Genomic DNA, 21,208 nt, shown 5'->3' with positions numbered 1-21,208 from the left:
CAGGAAAGCCACTTCCAATGTTAGCACTTGCATGGGAAAGACTGCAAACTAATTTCATGACAACTATCAAATTTTGGTATTTACCATTCAGGATACAGGGCAGAAATGGTCAAATCCCCCCCTCCCGACAATAACCGTTTCCCTGAGAAGAATTGGCAATGGTGGTAGAAAAGTCAGGTCCTTTAATTCACGCATTTCATTATTCATGGCATTTACTCTTAGTGATTATTTTCTGTGCGAACACCAAGCAGCTCCTATTCATTATTCTTGGCCATATCTACCTCCATTTCACTAACTCCGAACAATAACAATCTTTTATTATCAATGACTTAAACTTTTCCAAAACTACTTCGCTACACGTAGCATCAATGGCGTAACGGCCACGAACACTAAAGAAACTGGGCTCTTCCGTCCTGAGCATAACAAAAACAAGAAAAAGTGTACAGACCAGAATGAAAAATGCTCCTATTATAACACAAAGAAGACGAAAATGTCGTAGGCAGAGTTAGAGATGTAAAAGAAGGGGAACTAGCTTTTCAAATTATTTGGTAGCTTGAAAGACATTTAAATCATAACATCTTGACATGCTGGCACTGTTTTACCTGTTAGTATTGGTATGCATGTCATATGATGTAATACACTGTGCCAAGTAAATTGACATGATCCATGATGTCTTCCTTAAAGAACATAGCCTCCCCCCCCCCCCCCCCCCCCCAGAAGCTTTATCCCTCCAGAAAACTTTTTTACCTGTTATATGTATGCTCTTCAGCCATATGGTATTATACATAGGGTCAATCACCTAGAACTTGCATCTCAAATATTGCGGAAATTCAAAAAGTGCTGTTGATGTGCGGCTTTCACGAAATGGATTGGTGGTCAGGGGCCTGTATTGCTATCGAATAAATAGATTGCAATATTACTTAGAGAGTGTATGTTTTGTGCAAACATAAACTTTTTTAAATGGAACAATGCCCATTGGCATTAACAAACTAAAAGTAGGGTAAATTAGAATGTCAAAGATGTTTGTTCCAGGATTCTGTTGGGAGTCACATACAATTTAACGTATTTTGAGGAGTTCCCAGACCGACAGTCGTACAATATATGCGGTAGCCCACACTAAAGAATAACAGAAGTGCATACACTAGATACGTGGATGCTGACCAGCAACGAGACAATTGACCATCACAGGTACGACCACCACTTCCAGTCTGGTATAGAACAACTGCTGCACACGAGCTAGCATTTCAGCAGAGATTTCTGAGCAGAGTGCAGCCATTGCATATCACTGGGTATAGTTGGTACGTCCTTGTAGACAGCGTCTGTCAGTTTCCCCCACAGAAAGAAGTCTACAGCTGTCAAATCCGTGGAAGGGGTCAGCCAAGGTGCAGGTCCTCCAAGTTCAAGCCTACAATTTGGAAACAGTTCGTGAAGACACAGTAGTACTTCATGCGATAGGGGCTGGACAGCCATCATGTTGGTACCAAAACATATTCCTCCTAGTCTGCAGCATCATCTAGCATCCCTGGAAGACGATCTGTTAGGAGGCTGCAATACTTGTGCGCTTTCAGTGTCCTGTCTGTGAAAAACGAGCCTATGAGCTGATGGCTCACTACCCCATACCACACTTTTACCCTCCACGGACACTGATATTCCACCTGACAAAGCCAATGGGTATTATCAACAGACCAATTGTGCATATTTCAGTGGTTTACACGGTCACGATTGGTAAATGTGGGTTTGTCACTAAACAAGATACATGACACATGTCCACGTACAGAAGTTAAAATGATTCTCATAATTGTTTCCACGCAGCTCTCGATGGAAAGAAAAGTGATAGTGACGGAACCTATGTCGACTGAGAATACGTAGGACATTTGCCTCATGCGTGCTACATCTTTGAGCGACTGTGCGGGAGCTATCGTGCAGATCAACTGCAACAGCAGTAAGAATATTAATCTTCAACTCTTCTGTTACATTGTATAGATTTTATACTACCACTTTTATGTATCTGGTTGAAGAGGCTAATAAATAATTGCTGAGATGGTTGATATCTATTGGGGTATTTTGCCACATACACTTGTAGCATCTCCTGGCCAGTAGTCATAAAAAGCGTGTGATAGAATTTTTTCCGTGTGTGTAAGACCAGTTAACATGTATCGATATAGTGCCACGCGTACGGCGAAAGAGAAATAATTTAAACACGACCAAGTGAAGCAATAAAGCAAGACTGTGTAAACATTTCACAAATGTACTATGTGTGTATGTAGAACATTCATAATTATTTGACGTTTTATGCATTTGTTAACTTTGAATCCATGACATATTATTATCTTTGAAAATCTTGTTAAACGAATTAGTGATTATGATCTGTGCCTCAGATAAAAAGGACAATTCAGTACATGTATAAATAGTAAAAAGCATTGTAATAATTTCTCGTGTTCTCTTTGGGGTTCGTTACGAGTAACACTCGCATGTTAAGCAAATGTATATGCTAGCCGTGAGTCTTTTGTTCACGAAGCTTGAGATCCGCCATTAGGCGAGTTGTTGAAAAAAGGTGTGTAAAATTAATGCATTTTGTTTGAATATATAGAGTTTGAGCAAATATGTTTTTAAAATAATTTGTAGAGTTGCCAGCCATTCGTCCTGTAAATAATTGAGACATTTTCAGCATTTAATTTAGCGGAAGCCGCTGTACCAATCTGCGATGGCAACGGCCGCAGACGCGGCACATTTAAAAAATATTTATTTCAGGCATCGCAGTCGCCTCGCCGGTAAAGCGAGGTAACATAATAGTGTTTAGCATTTCCTTACAGCTTCCAGCAGTGCCGGCAGACTATATCATATTATTCAGTGCATTTCTCAGTTTGATTTGGAAGGTGCTGTGCGACATGTTCCATGAGGCTGAAAAAAATATAACGAATAACTGTGTTACGACTTTATCATTTTCACATTTTGTGGCAAGGTCTGCTCTGTGAAACTAAAGCAATATTTTACATTTTTTCCCTGAGATTAAGAGAACGCAGGCTAGCCGCGCGCCTGTTCTAATTAACAGTATTCAAAAATCCACTGCATAATGTAACCAACATTCAGTGCTGTAACAATCATTTGAATTTCATTACTGACTTTTCTGAATACGATGCAAAGTAGTAAGTTCAGATACAGTAGTCTTTCTTTCTTGATTACGTTACAGTAGCAAGTGAAAGTTCCACACATAATTGTCCAGAGCAGATGTGGAAAAGCAATAATTTGATCCACGGTGTGCCACATTTATGATAAAAATGTTTATTCCCTCTCCCACACCATAACCACAAGCCGAATAAAATTAACTCCAGTAGTAAAAAAGTGAGAGGTGGAGTAAGGGAGATGGAATACACTGTACAAGAACAAACTACAGCCTTCCTACTCTCCACACACAACGACCAAGTCTGCTGTGGTAAATCCCGTCATCCACTCACGACCTACTACTTGGACTAACTGGCTAGCAGACTGCAATGAACCCAAGAAACGCACAAGCACACTGTAAGCAAACATAACAATATTGTACCTAGCAACCACGCAGGATGAATGGCATAAACAAATGTTGGTCTAGAAACCATCAAAATACGCTATCTTGTAAAGGAATCACACTAGAATGCTACAACAAACATAATTGACATTCTAATTTACCCTACTTTTAGTCTGTTAATGTCAACTATCAGGAACACATTTTTTTCAATCAACTGCCAGCAACCACTAAAAACTTGGTTTCAGATAAAGCACAGTTTAAACCGAGTCTGAAAGACTTTTTGATAGGCAACTCCTTCTTTCTATAGATGAATATCTTAACAGGACTGCTACAACCAGGTTCAGTAAAAATATCTTCCTGTTGTGACAGCACTTGGTCACGACAGTCAAGATTAGGTATTATATAAAGTGCATAAGAATGTTTCATTCTGACAGCATATTGATTCTGTAAATACTTGCAGTTCCAGTTTACTGTAACGCATTCACCTACTTTGGTAATCTCCTGACAAATTATCAGGGTAGTAAGTATTATATTCAAATGTTTTATGTTATACTTTCTGACATGTTCCACACCCACGAGAACCACCTGATTTTTGGCCCAAAGGAACGAAAACTCAATCTAATCTCTAGGAATTGCTCCATTTCAAAAAGTGTTAAGTTTGCAAAAAAAAAAAAATTCTAACCATTATTCCAATCTGTCGATTGGCTAACAATACAAGCCCTGACTACCAATCCACTTTTCTCACGTGACATACTGAAAGCTTTGTATCGAGGCAAGCAGGTAGATGCAGTGTATCTTTATTTCCAAAAAGCATTTGACACGGTACCATACTTATATGCTTATTGTTAAAAGTATTATCACATGCGTATAAAGTGAAATTTGTGACTGGATTGAGGATCTTTCGGTAGGGCGGAGACAGAATATTATCTCGAACGGAGAGTCATTGTCAGATGTACATATAACTTCGGGTTACTTGCTGTTGATGTTGTATATTAATGACCTTGCAAACAATATTAAAAGCAACCTCAGACTTTTTACAGATGATTCAGTTATCTATAATGAGGTACTATCTGAAAGGAGCTGCGTAAGTATTAAGTCAGATCTTGAAAAGATTTCAAAGTGGTACAAAGATAGGCAACTCACTTTAAATGTTCAAAAATGCAAACCTGTGCACTTCACAAAACAAAAAAACATAGTACCTCATGACTATAATATCAGAGTTACAGCTGGAATTGGCCAAATCATAGAAATACCTGGGTGCAACAGTTTGTAGTGATATGAAATAGAATGATCACATAGGCTCAGCTTTGGGTAAAGCAGGTGGTAGACTTCGGTTTATTGACGAAGTACTGGGAAAGTGCATCCACATCGACAGCTACAATCTACTAACCATCGGTAGGTGCATGGCAGAGGGTACATCCCATGGTAGGAGTTATTTAAGGTTTCTTCCTGTTCCACTCACATACGAAGCCCGGGAAGAATGAGTGACTGAATGCTTCTGTGCGTACAGTAATTATCTACAGCAATAAATTAAAACCGGTTCTTGAAACTTTGTTAATAGATTTTCTCGGGATAGTTTATGTCTATCTTCAACAGTCTTTCAGTTCAGTTCCTTCAGTATACTCTCCCATGGGTTAAACAAACCTGTGACTATTCATGCTGCCCTTCTCTGTATATGTTCAATATCCCCATCAGTCTTATCTCGTGTGGGTCCCACACACTTCAGCAATATCCTAGAGCCAGTCACACAAGTGATTTGTAAGCAATGTCCTTTGTGGGCTGACTGCACTTCCCCAGTACTCTACTGATAAACAGAAGTCTACCACCTGCTTTACCCATGACTGAACCTATGTGACCATTCCATAATTCACGTTTCTACAAAGTGCTACACCCAGGTATTTGTGAAAGTTGGTCGATTCCAACAGTGACTCACTGATATTATAGCCACAGCGTCCCATGTTTTTTTCACTTTGTGAAGTGCAAAATTTTACGTTTATGAACATTTAAATGAAGTTTCCAATCTCTGCACCACTTTGAAATGTTATCAAGATCTGATTGAATATTTAGGCGCCTTCTTTCAGATAGTACTTCATTATAGATAACTGCATCATTTGCACAACGCCTGATTTTACTTTTAATATTGTCTGCAAGGTCATTAATACACAACATTAATAGCAAGGGTCCTAAAACACTTCCTGGGGCACACCTGAAGCTACTTCTACACACAATGATGACTCTCCATCGAAGATAACATACTGCGTCGTCCCTACCAAAAAGTCAATCCAGTCACAAATTTCACTCGATATCCCATATGATAACACATTTGACAATAAGTGTAAATGTCATAATGAGTGCATTCTGTAATTGTTCTAATCTTAAGCCAATGATCCCTATGTGAGCAATACGTATGGAGTTGTAGTATACTCCTAGAGTCATTATTTAAATCCAGTTCTTTAAACTTTGTTAGCGGACTTTCTTGGGATTACACCTATCTTCAAGAGCCTGCAATTCAGTTTCTTCAACATTTCTGTGATACTCTCCCATGGGTCAAACAAACCTATGGCAATTCATGCCACCCTTCTCTGCATACGTTCAATATCCCCCGTTAGTCCTATTTGGTATAAGTCCCACACACCTAGGCGATAACCTAGAACAGATCACACAATGATTTGTAAGCTATTTCCTTTGTACACTGATTGCACTTACCCAGTATTCTGTCAATAAACTGAAGTCTACCATCTGCTTTATTCTCAATTTAGCCTATGTGACCATTCTACTTCACATTCCCATAAAGTGTTACGCCCATGCATTTGTACGAGTTGGTCGATTTCAACAGTGACTCTTCGATATTATAGTCATAGGATACTGTTTTATTTCTTCGTGAAGTTTACAGCTTTACATTTCTGAACATTTAAAGCAAGCTGGCATTCTTTGCGTCAATCTGAAATCTGACTGACTATTTATGCTGCTTCTTTCAGATAATACTTCATTACAGATAACTGATGATGATCTGCAGAGAGCCTGATTTTACTACTAATATTGTCTGCAAGGTCATTAATACACAACATCAACAGCAACAGCAAGACTCCCAACACACTTCCCTGAGGCACACATGAAGTTACTCCTACACCTGATGACGATTCTCCAGCTAAGATAACAGGTTGCGCCCTCCCTATCAAAAAGTCCTCAAGCCAGCCACAAACTTCAGTTGAAACGCAATATGACCGTACCTTTGACGATAAACCTAAGTGTGGTACTGAGTCAAGTGTTTTTCAGAAAGCAAGAAAGACAGCATCAACCCGATTGCATTGATCCAAAGTTTTCAGTATTTCACATGAGAAAAGTGCGAGTCGAGTTTCACATGATCAATGTTTCTGGAATACATGTTGGTTGGCATGGAGAAGGTCATAGTGTTCAAGATATACCATTACGTTTGAGCTCAGGATATGTTCTCAGATTCTACAATGAATTGATGTAAAGGATATTTTACAGTAGTTTTCTGGATCACTTCAACAACCCTTCTTGTAGTTGGTGTGACCTGTGCTTTTGTCCAAGAACTGGGCACCATATTTTATTTGAAGGTATCTACGCTGAATTATAGTTAAAAGAGGAACTAACACAGCTGCAAATTCAGTAAGGAATCTGACAGGGATTCCATTGGGCCCTGGAATGTTGTTCAAGTTTAATGATTTCAGCTGTTTCTCAACACCACTGACACTTACACTTAATTCACTCATCTTTTCAGTGGAATGAGGGTTCCTTTGTGCTCACTACTACATTGCTATTAATAGAAAGGGATTTGGAAATATGGAAGTGTGCGATCCCGCCCGTCTGCTTTGACCCATGACGTCACAAATATGGCGGAAACAACCATAAACCACGATTCCAATATGGCGCATATAAAGTCGGTACGTACACATCATGAGGACGAAAATACATTGAAAAACACACACACAAACTTTCCACAAAAAGCCTAATGACACTAACGGGACAAGATGGGAAATGGGGTGTTTTTGGGTGGGGGCAAACTAAATATAAACAAATTTAGACACCCATCCCCATACCAAAACACACAAAACGACGAAAAAAAAACGACATCACGAAACTCCCCAAACACCCCTAAACACAATATCATCTGGAATCGGACACTTCCCTTGAACTATATAGCTCAACAGCAGCTCCCGATCCCATAAATTAGGATCAAACACTTCCCTTGGCCTATATAGCTCAAAAACATCTCCCAATACCAATATCAACATACACAGCCACACATTGGGATCGAACACTTCCCTTGACCTGTGCACTGTTAATTTTATCCGTCACATCCATTCCTGAACAAAAACAACAACCGATTAATTTTACTAAAATTACCACACAATGTACAGCGAACAACACTAAGTTAACCTTCACACAAAATCGTTAACTCACTGAAACAAATTCCACTACAAACACAGCCGACACTCTAACAATTCTGGATAATAAGCAAAAGCAAACAGAGCCCATTACACCACACAAACGAAAACCGTGAACATACCACCAGAGAACACTACAAACCACAACACAACAACATCTACAAACATGCTACACTCACAAACCAAATTCCGCGCCGTCATGACGTCACACACGACAACACCCTTACGTCACGGGTCAAAGCCGACGCGTGGGATTGGACGCTTCTGTCGACCCAGGTATTTTGTATGCATACAGCACTAACCGTAACTATTATACAAAACGAGAGTAGAGTACTAATACACTGTCCAATTTTAAGTAGCTAATCAACCACAATGTGTCTTCTGCTACAAATTCTTTTTCGTGCAAATACTGCAAACAACTGCCCAGTTATTGTCAACTCCACAAATCCCTCATTGTGCAGTAAGAAATTTGTAGCAATAGAGTTACCAACTCACCCATTTGTGCATAATAAAAGATGGAAGTCAGAACAGATGTAAATAGTCACTCTTGAATTAACAAAAAGTTATTGAAACCATCAACTCTGGCATTCACGAGTAATGCAACTTATTGACATATGCTTAAAATCTTCACTCATCACCTCTACCCAATCAGCATTGTAATGACTTCCATGAGTCAGTCATGCCAGCAATGAGCCTCAATTAAAAGGAAATAATGCAAAAGACAAGATCGCTCAAATACTGTTTACTGGATAAATGGTTTCAACACACTAAAGGTGCCATCATCGGATCTGAATGTAGCTTAACATTTATAAAGCATTTGGATATAACGATACGTGAGGTAGACCAGCTGATATAAAATCATATAAGCTGGTCTGCCTCGCGTTAATCTACATTCAGATCCCATGAGGGCACCTTTAGTGTGTTGAAACCAGTTATCCAATAAACAGTATTTGAGCGATCCTGGCTTTTGAATTATTTCTATAACAGAGTGATCACCCCACGGTGCACTATGTATTCACTTCAATTAAAAAGAGTTCAGCCACAATATAGCTCGCACTCTGCAGACAAGTCTGTGACCTGAATACTCACGATGTGCTCAACGTGACTCACCTAGTCACATCATCAGCAAGCAGATCATTCTACTAGCCTGCAGATAAAAATCTGTCTGTATAATTAGTGAAAGTAAATTACACTAAGCTCTTGTATGTAACACAAAATATTGGCAGAATCAACTCTTAAAGCCTAGGATATTTCAGTAATCTGTACATATCATGGATTGACTTCAAACTCAGAATCAGCCTGCTCAGCATTGTTCGAAGTTTTATATGTAGCATCACACTGAAGTCAAAGCTCTCAAACCAAAAACATTATCATCACACCAACAAAACACAGCATAAATTAAGCATTAACAGGTATCTTGTTGTTTCACTTCGCAGGGAGGTTTGTTTGCACAGCTCTAAGGTTCATCACGGGAAATCTGAATTTTCAGGAGAAATCTTTCAATGAGTCACACAAAAAAATGGCATCACAGAGATAAATGAAACAAAGGATAAAACAGAGCAAACCTAAAAAGTACTTTGAGTCCAAAATTTGTACTATCACAACTTACCATGTAAGAAAACATAATCCAAATTTGGTGAGCAGTCTTCCAATTGGCTCGATGGAACAACCACGATTTCCTCTTCATCTTTGAGTAGTACTTACATAACACATTTGTTCTGTACACATTCCAATCTCAGTACTTAACGTACAAAAACTACATGTCTGCAATCATTTTCTGCTGGGGATTTGTCCTGTTTGCTGTCGAGCCCCAATTGCTTATTTCAACAACTCAGTTGCGATACCACAAATACCTTAAACTTATTGTTATACTCCACCAATTATCCTCGGGTAAATCATGTAATGCCAACTCTCAATGTATCTAAAGTAATCCCAAGTGGGAGAATGAGGTGATCCATGTCACAAGATTTCTCTTCCTCATCACATAATATAGTTCTATTGATACACAGCCGCCACAATTGCCTTGAAAATACGAAAACCTGCAATGAGTGCATTGCATCTTCCAACTAATCCGATAATACTCTCATTGTAACCTCAGTTTTCGAAGAATTAAGGTCTGGTACTTCCACAGGAGACTACTACACTCACTGCGGACTGTAACAGTAGCCTGCAACAGCTTTTCTTCATTTCTACATGGCTGCCACCTGAAAAATGAAGACAGTAGTAATACTTTTCAGATAATCCTCATTGCTATCCTTACAAACGAATTTTAAGTTTCACTCCACCATGTGATAAAGGAATTCATAACCCTGATTTAAAAAAAACTGCTATGTATAAAAGTATTCTACTTTTAATGCACATCACACCTGAAGTAAATTAGAAATTACGAAGATATGCACCATAAACTAAACAGCTTTTCAAATGTTAAAAACATCTTAGCTAAATTTGTGCAAAGAATTTTGACGCATCCAAACAGTTCACTTAATTTACAGAACAGTACTGTGCAAATGAGTTGCTATCAGCGAAGAGTCTAATCTTTACATCATATGACAGCGATCATAATGAAATTTAGAGTTCAGCTTTTACTGAGAAATGGAAAACTTTCTTCAATTTTCATTTTACAGCATACTTGTATCACACAAAGGAGTAATAAATTTCGAAACAATGGTTCCATGCAGCTTTTCACATTCGTCTACCCTGCACTGGTTCTCTCTCTGCAAAAGTACTGCAACTCATATTCCTTTGAGAGGCATTTCACAGTATTATTATTATTATTATTTCTTTCCTTTCTCAGACGTTATGACTGGTTAAAAAGGGAATGTGACACGGACCTTGATCACGCATGACTTCCTTTTAACTGTACGGTATATGTTACATTGCATTTAGGAACTTTCGGATAATAGAACATGTGTCCATAATTACAGATTTCTGTAGTTGTATATATACGTTTGGATGTAGCTGTATTGCGTTGATGTACTGGTGGATATTGTGTGGTATGACTCCTGTAGTTGATAGTATAATTGGTATAATGTCAACTTTATCCTGATGCCACATGTCCTTGACTTCCTCAGCCAGTTGGATGTATTTTTACTTTTTTGCTTTTATTATTATTATTATTTTAGGCATGTGACATTCAAAAGTTAAACTTGCCATTGCTCCTGCTGTTTAATAGTTGTCACATAGGCCTACCTTTTAACTTACAAATAATTGTAACTAATACAACGGAAACTCCAGGTAGGAATATCAACAATGTAGGAAAAGACAGATTGCTACTTATTGTAAAGAAACATGTCAAGTTGCAGACAGGTGCAATTAAAAGATACTTACATAAAGCTTTTGGTGACTGCCTTCATCATTAGAAGAGAGACACACACAAGCAAGTACACCTCATGCACACACGGCCGAGATGCTAGAGTTGGTGGTTGCAAGTGAGTGAGGTGCGCTTGCTTGTGTGTGTGAATGGTGTGTGTCTCTCTTTAACTGATGAAGACTGAGGCTGAAAGCTTTATGCAAGTGTCTTAATTGCACCTGTCTGCAACCTGACATGTCTCTTTATGGTCGGTAGCACTCTTGACTTTTCCTACATTATTTATAACTAATACAGTTAGGATAACAACTAATGACAAAATAAAATTAGATTTTTGTGATTAAAATAAATTAGGTTACATCTGTTAGGCATGTAACAGAGAAAGAACACAGAAAAAATCATTTTGGTAATTTGACAAAGTTTTGTTATAAATCTGATGTATAACACTTTTACTCATGGTCACAAACTTCCATAATGATTGCATGGTAATGTGACTTATTTCTACAATGTGTTATAGATTGTTATTTTTATGATTTTATTTGTTTTTAATTATAATATGTATAGTATGTGCTTTGTGTTCATAGTTGTTTCTGTGTACCAAAATTGGCGATGACGCAATTTTTTCACAATTTTGGGGTCTTTCTTGTTAATGTTTGGTACTTGTGTGGGACAGTGGTTAGTGGCTATTGTGTATATTTGTTTGCCATCATTGGTTAGGTTACATTTCTCAGCTTAGGTATGCGAGTTTCCATTGTTGTACTGTGGGCTTTTGATGTAGACAGATAGGTTAGCAATAAGTTAAGGCTTGGGTAACAGAGCTGATGATTTGAGTGTGTTGGTTTCATTTCAGCTGTCATATAGGTCAAGTGAAATTTGCGGTAACAAGTTTTGGAGTTGTTTGTGGGTTCACAGCATCCAGGGATTAGTATGAGCTCTCTACATCAAATACACTTTGCAATACTGGGTTTTTGAGTTGTAAGCAATTGCGTTGGTCTACGTTCGAGATTTACAGGTTGAGCAAAATTTACGATACAATGGCTTTCCTCACTGCATTATTATGTTGAATGTTGATATTTTTGTGGGCTTGATTTTTTGGTTAATATTTGTTTTGGAGTAGTGTCACTATTCTTACCATTATATATTTAGTTTGACCCTGCTCAAAACCCCATACTTCCTACAATTGTCCTGATAGAGTAATTCTATTGCCGGAATTAAATATTCCATGTGTTATGTTTGGCCCCAGATATAATGAGTGCCTCCCCCCCCCCCCCCATCTTGATGATGTCAATGATCAAAGCAGATGGATGGAATCACAACTTTGGCTTTTGCCTTCCAGTGGACCACCACATTTCAAAAGCTTCTGTCATCCCCATCTGTAACACCGACTATTGATTGTCTATACCACAATACTGACAGGTAAGAATATTACAAAATTATCAATTTAATACATCACTGTGGCAAAATACTAAAATTATTTTCATAAGAGTGGAAAAACCGGCAAAGCTCTCCTCAAGGAACATCAGTTTGAATTTTGGAGAAATGTAGGAACATACTAGGGAATATCGACCCTACGACTTATCTTAGAAGAGAGATTTTAACAAAAGCCAAATGTATGCTTAATTACAGATATGGAGAAAGCTACTGACAAAGACACCCTCTGAAAATCTGAAGGTAGCAGATGTAACCTACAGGGAGTGAAAGCGTTATACAGAACTTTTACAGAAACCAGAAGGCAGTTATAAAGAGTCAAGGGACATGAAAGAGAAGCAGTGGTTGAGAAGGAAGTGAGATTGGACTGTAATCTACCCTCGATGCTACTTATTCTGTACACTGAGCATGTTGTACAGGAGAACAAAGAAAAATTTACGTGAATTAAATTTCAAGATGAAGAAACAAAAACTTTCTGGTTTGCCACCAAAACTGTAGCTCTGTCACAGACAGCAGATTAGAAGAGCAGGCGAGCAGAATTGATGGTTTCTTGATAGGGCATAAGATAAACATCAACAAAAGCGAAACAAAGGTACTATAATGAACATAGCCGAATTAAATTGTGTGATACTGAGGGAATTATATTAGGAAAATATACATTAAAGGTAGATGATGAGTTTTGCTGTAAAATAACTGATGATGGCCAAAGTACAGAAGATGTGAATGAAGACTAGCAGTGGCAAGAAAAGGGTTTCTGAAGAAGAAAAATTTGTCAAGATCGAACATAGTTTTAAGTGTTAGGAAATCTTTTCATAAGGTATTTGTGTGGAATATGGTCTTGTACAAAAGCAAAATGTGGATGATAACCAATTCATACAAGAAGGGAATAGAACATTTTGAAACATGGTAGTGTAAAAGAATGTTGATAATATAGGTAAATCGTGTAATCAATGAGGAGACAATGAACACAAATGGGGAGAAAAGAAATATGTGACATAACGTGACTAACAGAAGGGACTGGTTAATAGGCCGCATTTCAATACATTAAGGGTTCACCAATTTAATACTGAAAGGACGTGTTTATAAAAAACCAAGGAGGAAACCAAGACATGAATCAGTAATCAGGTTCAAAAGGATATTGGTTGCAGTAGTCATTTGGAAATGAAGAAGCCTGCACAGGATGGAGTAGCATGAAGAGCTGCATCAAACCAATCTTCGGACAGAAGACCAAAACAATGACTACACTCTCCAGACAAAACACATAGATCTCTTTCACTATAGCTTTCGTTTCCATTGCCAATGAAAATGTCATATTCCATTCACGTCACAGTATTAGCAGAAACAAAAAAATATAATTAACAACATGGAATACGAATAAATTATTTACAACAGAAAATGCATATCACCAAAAGAAAAATAAGATAATAAAAATAAAGGAGGCTAGTGGAAACGGTATGACAATCAGTGTCCATTACTGAACTACAACTTACAGAGAAAACAAATACGCCAAGAACTATGAGGAAAACTTTTAGTCCGACAAAAAGCAACAGAGCTTAACTCTTGGGGAGTAGTGAATACAAACATAAAAAACACACCAACATAATTGGGCAATGAGGCAGAATATGTGGAAAAAAACTACAATAAAAAGACAGTATGTTCACAAGCAGGTCTTCAAGTATATTTCACATAAGAAATTAACAGAGGGCACCAGCAAACAAACAGTACGCAGCAAGTGAGAAAGAATTTGAATTGACGCGTGAACTATAACTACCCATGACGTGTAAAACTACTCAAAATACCTAGAAATACCGTGCCTTTTCCTTTCCAAGCCGACTTTCATCTCTTCTAATTTAAGAGGTTTTGATAGAAAAACAACTAATTGTTAAACCATAACATACAAACCAATATCGGAGGTATTTCTTATAAACTACTGCACAATTTTTATCATTTTTATGCTCACCGTGCAGTTTATTCAATAGGATACGTCTAATTAGGTGAAAAACATCAACTCACCACAAAAAACCATTTGTTCAAATCAACAAACACACGCAAAACCGTTGCGGCACTCACCACTAACTGCGACTTTCGCCAGCGATTTAACACAATGCGAATGCGTCAACGGACGAAGACTATGTATTCACATCTTGTATCAACTAACTACTTTAGAAAAGCGCGACGTCACAACTGCTTTCACAAACTGAAGTCGCGGGACAATAAATGCGAAAATCTGAAGTTTCTGAAAACAAAACTAAACGTCTGGAATCTGATAATACGTTCACCAAAGGAAGTGAAATATCTGTTTTGTAAATAAAACCGCATTTCCTTCCTTCAACTGTAATTTATCTCGGGGGAAAAAACAGACCGACCAGTAAAGTGCATTACTTGGAAGAGTGGCTGAGTTTCATGGTTTGATGTTTATTCTTTGTTTTTGTTTTTTGTTTAGAGCTGTACTTGCGACTGCAATCCATGTAAAAAAAGTGTCTCAAAGTATATGTGGATTTAATTTCTGACCTACGTAATTGGTGACACCGAAAACAAAATCGGTGTAAGTTGTAATAACATTTTGCGAATTACATCCGTTAAACATGCAAGGCACAAGTAGTTCTTTACAAACCGTTGGTGACAAGATCCTGCAGCTGCAAAAAGAGACTGAATTTTTACAAGAGTCGACGTTGAGAAACTACAGCAAGACAGACACGACGAGATCACAAACTCCAGCGATAACTGCAGCGCCGCGAGCGCACACCCGCGCCGAAAATGTTTCGTTCGTGCCAACTGTGCCGCGCATACAACTGCGGGCACCTCCATTTACACCCGCACAACCAGACATATAATTTGCGATCTTGGAAAAAATTTTCGCACAACAACGGATCACAGACGACCGTGAACAATTTACGCTGGCAATTAGCAATTTGGACTAGCGAGCGACGACAGTAGTCTTCGATGTGATTCTACACCCACCCCATGAACAAGCATACCTTGTCCTAAAGACTTCGCTGATCACTCGCTGCACGAAGTTACCCAAGCAGAGGCTTTCACAAGTGCTTTATCAGGAAAAACGCGGGGACAGAAAAAAGTCGGAATTTTGGAGACATAATATATATACAGTTCCATACAGTAAATGGCACAACTCCAGTAATAAATATAGAATTTGAACAGAAGTCTGTAGCTAAGGTAGAATTTTCAAAATTTTTAGGTGCGTCCATTGATGAGAGGTTAAACTGGAAGCAACACATTGATGGTCTGCTGAAACTTCTGAGTTCAGCTACATATGCTATTAGGGTTATTGTAAATTTTGGTGATAAGAATCTCAGTAAATTAGCTTACTATGCCTACTTTCATTCACTGCTTTCGGATGGCATCATATTCTGGGGTAATTCATCGTTGAGTAGAAAAGTATTCATTGCTCAAAAACGTGTAATCAGAATAATTGCTGGAGCCCACCCACGGTCATCCTGCAGACATCTATTTAAGGATCTAGGGATCCTCACAGTATATATATTCACTTATGAAATTTGTTGTTAATAATCCAACCCAGTTCAAAAGTAATAGCAGTGTGCATAGCTATAACACGAGGACAAAGAATGACCTTCACTGTGCAGGGTTAAATCTGACTATGGCACAGAAAGGGGTACATTATGCTGCCACAGAAGTCTTTGGTCACCTACCAAACAGCATCAAAAGCCTGACAGATAGCCAACTAACATTTAAAAATAAATTAAAAGAATTTCTAGATGACAACTCCTCCTACTCATTGGCTGAACTGTTAGATATAAATTAAGGGAAAAAAAAAACAACTTAAACATTAGTGTCCTGCAATATTTTGTGTAATGTAATATCTTCTACAGACATCTTTTATTAACCTGACACATTCCACATCATTACGAAGTGCCATATTCATGATCTATGGAACAAGTATTAATCTAATCTAATCTAATCTAATCTTACGAGCGATAGCGGACTATACCATAATATCTAATAAGTTACATATCTGGCGACAACTACTTCTGTCCCAAGTACAGTTGACATTAATAGCGTATGAAGGACAACTGCTGGATAAATTCCTGCAAGTAGCTGATAGAGCAGATGCCACATTGGAGTCAACTACTGTGACATGCGTAGCAGCGACAAATGCGAGCGTCACAACAGAAGGTGACAAATACGCATCGCAGCTTTTGGAGGAGCCCATGCAGAATTGTGCCGCCTCATCTTGTCGACAATCACCAGACATCACTGGGGAACCCTGAGAATTACGGACCACAATGGGAAGAACTGTCACACAGTTACAGAACTTGTAGTTACAAACGGACTCCAGTAAGAGGATGCAGTCGCGTCGTTCATCCGACCTACAGCCATTAGATACCACTCAAGGTCAAACTGCTGCCGATGATATCTGCTGGTACCAAATATGGTTCGGCGCCCATGGCAAGAGCAGTCCGAATTAGACACCACGGGCTGCAGCACTCACAAATGGTACTGCCAACTTAAGAAGAGTCATGTTGCAGCAACATGCAGATGAACACATGGCAAAGGCCCATGATGGCATGCTTACTTCTTTTCCGAAGAGTCGCGGCACGACATCGCGTCAACTGTACGTGATTGATAAGATTTCAGGTTTAAGATTTATAATAGGCAGTAGTTCAGAGGTCAGCACCCTTCAAGTCAAGGGCACAGTTGCTAGCCATGAACAACTACAGCATCAAAATGTATGAGTGCAAAGATATGATGATAGACATTGGTTTCCCTACTCCATACAATTGGTGTTTCGTCGTAGCAGACATTATGCAACCCATATTAGGTGCTGATTTTCTGTCGCACTTTGCACTGGCTGTAGATTTGGCAAATGCCTGCCTTATAAGTGGGACACAATGTGACAGGGTGAAGGTAATTCAGAGAGCCTCTGTGGACAACGTTATAGGAGTAATTACTGACGCAAGTAAAACAGTCGATCCCACATACTTCGGTGCAGCCAAGCGTTATATATGCATGAACCAGGTCCATCGGTTACACAACGCGTCCATAGGATAGCTCCAGAAAGACAGGCTGAGACTAAAGCGATATTTGAGGATATGTTCCGTGTTCGTGTTATACGAAGCTCAGACAGCCCATGGTCATCCCCGTTTCACCTAGTGCGCAAAGAGGACGACACATAGCGCCTCTGGGACGGTTACCGTAGGCTGAACGCAAGAACAGCCCCGGACAAGTACTGACACGTAATATCCAACAATTTACCTATTCTCTGTCTGGTGCAAAAGTTTTCTCAGTGTTGGATTGCCAGATAGCTTACAATCAGATCTCAGTGGTACATACCGATGTTGCAAAGACAGCAGTTATTACACCTTTCAGCCCGTTTGAGTTTTTGTTTATGCCATTTGGTCTTAAAAGTGCAGCCCAAGCCTGGCGGAAATTCATTGAAGAGATGTTACAAGGCTTGCCATTTTGCTTCACGTATTTGGGCCTATATGACATATGAACACATTGAGCTGATGCACAAGTTCATGACAAGCATATACGTGAAGTACAACAGAGGTTGTGTAACTATAGAGTGGTACTAAATGAAGACAAGTGCGTCATGTACAAAACCGAGGTAACTTTCCTAGGTCGAAAAGTCTCGGCTGATGGGATTCTGACCTTAGCCTGAAAAGCTTACCACATTGTGTGATCTACCAAAGCCAACGGACTATAAACAACTTAGACGATTATTAGGCATGGTAAATTTTTACCACTGTCATTTGCCGGTAACAGCTAAGGGATGCAATTGCGGGTAAGAATACCAAGGGCAGTCAAATATTACAATGGGCACCAGAAATTCATAACGCTTTCAGCCAATTACAAATCAGCCTTGAGGAAGCAGCATTGCTTGCCCACGCTGTCCCAGCTGCATCATTGAATATTGTGGTCGGCGCCAGCCATGCCGCAATTGGAGCACCACTACACCAAGAAGTGAATGGACATTGGCAGCCTTTGAGTTTTTTGACTAAGAAGCTACAGCACAGACAGACAAAATGGAGTGCATATAATAGGGAGTTATTGACGGTATATGAGAGTGTGAGACATATATGCTCTTACATTGAAGCCCAACTAGTGACAATTTTCATGGATCATAAACCTATCATATCAGCATTCCACAACATCAGCTACAAATGTTCGACAGGGGAGTTCCAACACATAGAGCTCGACAGCCAATTCACTACAGACATACAGCAAATTAGAGACGCAGTACACATAATCGCCGATTATTTTTCTCAAGTATGCAGCACAGTCAGCATCCTAAATTGCGACGACCTCGCCACGGTACAAGGGAGAGATCGAAAGTTGCAAGACTTACTAACAGGGTAGCGACTGGAACAAATATAAATTCAAGGAAGCAAAATCAAAATATGGTGGAATGTATAAAAACAGAGACCATGGCCTACATTACGCAGCGATTCTGCAAAGTGGCTTTTGACTGTGTCCACAACTTAGTACACCCAGGTACAAACGTCACTATCAAATTGCTAACTGAGCTTTTTGCGTGGCCATTGACTCAAAAGGCTGCCAGGAATTGGAGTCGTTCACGCCTTCAACGCCAGCGTTGTGAAGTAGGACGGCAGAGGTCGGAAATTTTTCAGGTTCGCCAGCAAGGTTTGTTCACGTTCATCTCGACATAGTGGATCCACTTCCACCTTCAGGGGGCTATAAATACTTGCTCACAGCAGTAGACAGATGCACAAGATGGGCTCGTTTCGGGCGCCCCCTATATATTACAACAGATCAGCGTCAACAATTCGAATCTAATCATTTCAATGAACTGGCTAGACTGTGTGGATTCCAGCGTCACAACGCAACCAGTTATCACACAGCAAGCAACGAGATGGTGGAAAGGTGGCGCAGAACACTGAAGGCGGCCCTCATGTGTCACCGGGAACGTTGGACAGAGCCGCTACCACTAGTATTTTTAGGTTTTTAGACTGTGTATAAGGTGGATATAGACGCATCAGTTGTGGAGATGGTTCACAGAGAACCCTTGAGAATGGCTGCAGACTATCTCACAACGGCACCACTACAACCACTGCTATTACAGAGCATTCGTGACCATGTGGCAAGGATGAGAGAGCCAAAGGCGTCCTGCCATGGTGAACATCCAGTCTTTGTGCACAAAGTGTTGGCGGATTGCTCGCGCATCATGTTGCACACAGACACCAGACACCGTACAGGCACCACTACAACCTCCTTATACTGGGCCCTAACAAGTACAGCGATGTAATGCCCATGCCATGGACATCTCTCAAAATGAAAAACTTTCAGGGTATCCATTGAAAGAAAGAAACCAGCATGGACCTTATCGTCACCGAAGCACGAAAGCACTCCTCAAGTTCAGGATGATCAAGGGTCAGGCGAGCCTACACCCAGTTAAACTGGAGAGACAACACAAAGATGTCAGAGGACTACAGAACAACTGGTCGCACCCGTGCTCACACCCACACAACAACCAGTCATCTGCACAAGATCTGGACGACAAGTCAAATCCAAGTACCCCTACAGCCCAGGTGCTCTGCACTGTAAGGGAGAGGGGCTGTGTGAAAAGAGATACCAACCAGTAAAGTGCATTATTTATTCCTTGGAAGAAGAGCTGATTTTGATGGTTATCTTTTTTTCTTTTTTTAGAGCTGTTCTTCCAACTGTAATCCAAGCAAATAAATGTCTCTAAGTATATGTGGGTTTTATTCCTGACCTGCAGTCTTTAGTGGGATCTAGAGCGATACATTTTTGTTTTCATTTATGTTATTTTTAGATTATATCAAAGAGTTCATGTCACTTTTATATGTAAATAAGCAATTATTTACAACTTATTGGCATCTGCGTTTCCTCTCATGTGGTCTGGAAATAGCACTACCGCTTCAATTCCGAAACATAAGCACATTTTTAAATTCTGAGCTTTTTCTTTCACACTGTTTCCGACTGTTTGGTTTGTTTACCTAAATGTTTTCAACATAAAGATGTATATGTTGAAAACTAAAGTATATTCATGACGTTTATATCTCTATATGTATGAAAACGCTAATTTTTACCTGTTAACCAGCTAGGTACAGACAGTTTCACCAGAATGGAATGCACTTAAACGGAAAGGGAAAGAGACTTCTCAGCTACAAAAATATTGAAATGTTGACGGGAACAGCAGAACCAAGGTTACCAAGCCAGCAACAAATGACAGTACAGCTATCACCACCAACTACAACAGTTAAACCATCAGACATCACAGAAAAAAATACTATTTATATCAGAAACCAGGAGCAGAAAAACCTAAATCTTCTTCTTCTTCTTCTTCTTTTTCTACTGCCTGCGTCCCACAGCAGCGCAGGGTCGGCAGGGTTAAGTACAGATTTGGCAAGGTTAATTTTAAGCAGTGGCCTAATGCCCTTCCTGTCGCCACCCCATATCCCCCCGGGATGGAATTAATGTACCCCAGCTGTCTGCGTCTAATGTAAAGCATGAAATAGTGCGTATGTGTTGCAGATGTCTGTGAGTCGTGGAACTGAGGCTGAACGCGAGGACCAGCCCAGTATTCACCTAGTA

General features: G+C 39.4%; 1 long non-coding RNA gene across 2 annotated transcripts in view; it reads right to left on the bottom strand.

Annotated features, from left to right (window-relative positions):
* The window catches only part of LOC126213274 (uncharacterized), a 51,320-nt gene extending 35,969 nt beyond the window's left edge, over nt 1–15,351 (bottom strand). Inside the window, exons 1-2 of one of the 2 annotated variants that reach the window (XR_007541129.1) lie at nt 15,267–15,351; nt 9,527–10,121 (exon numbers count right to left, since the gene is read on the bottom strand). This is a non-coding gene — a long non-coding RNA (uncharacterized LOC126213274). Of the gene's footprint in view, nt 1–9,526; nt 10,122–14,665; nt 14,777–15,266 lie in introns of those variants that run through there. The other variant, XR_007541128.1, reaches the window with a different exon arrangement.
* Nucleotides 15,352–21,208: the final 5,857 nt, after the last annotated feature.

The sequence above is a fragment of the Schistocerca nitens genome, chromosome 11, assembly GCF_023898315.1.
Source record: "Schistocerca nitens isolate TAMUIC-IGC-003100 chromosome 11, iqSchNite1.1, whole genome shotgun sequence".
Taxonomy (NCBI): Eukaryota; Metazoa; Arthropoda; class Insecta; order Orthoptera; family Acrididae; genus Schistocerca; species Schistocerca nitens.
Note: the sequence above shows the minus strand (reverse complement) of the source record. Positions and strands in the feature narration are given on the sequence as shown.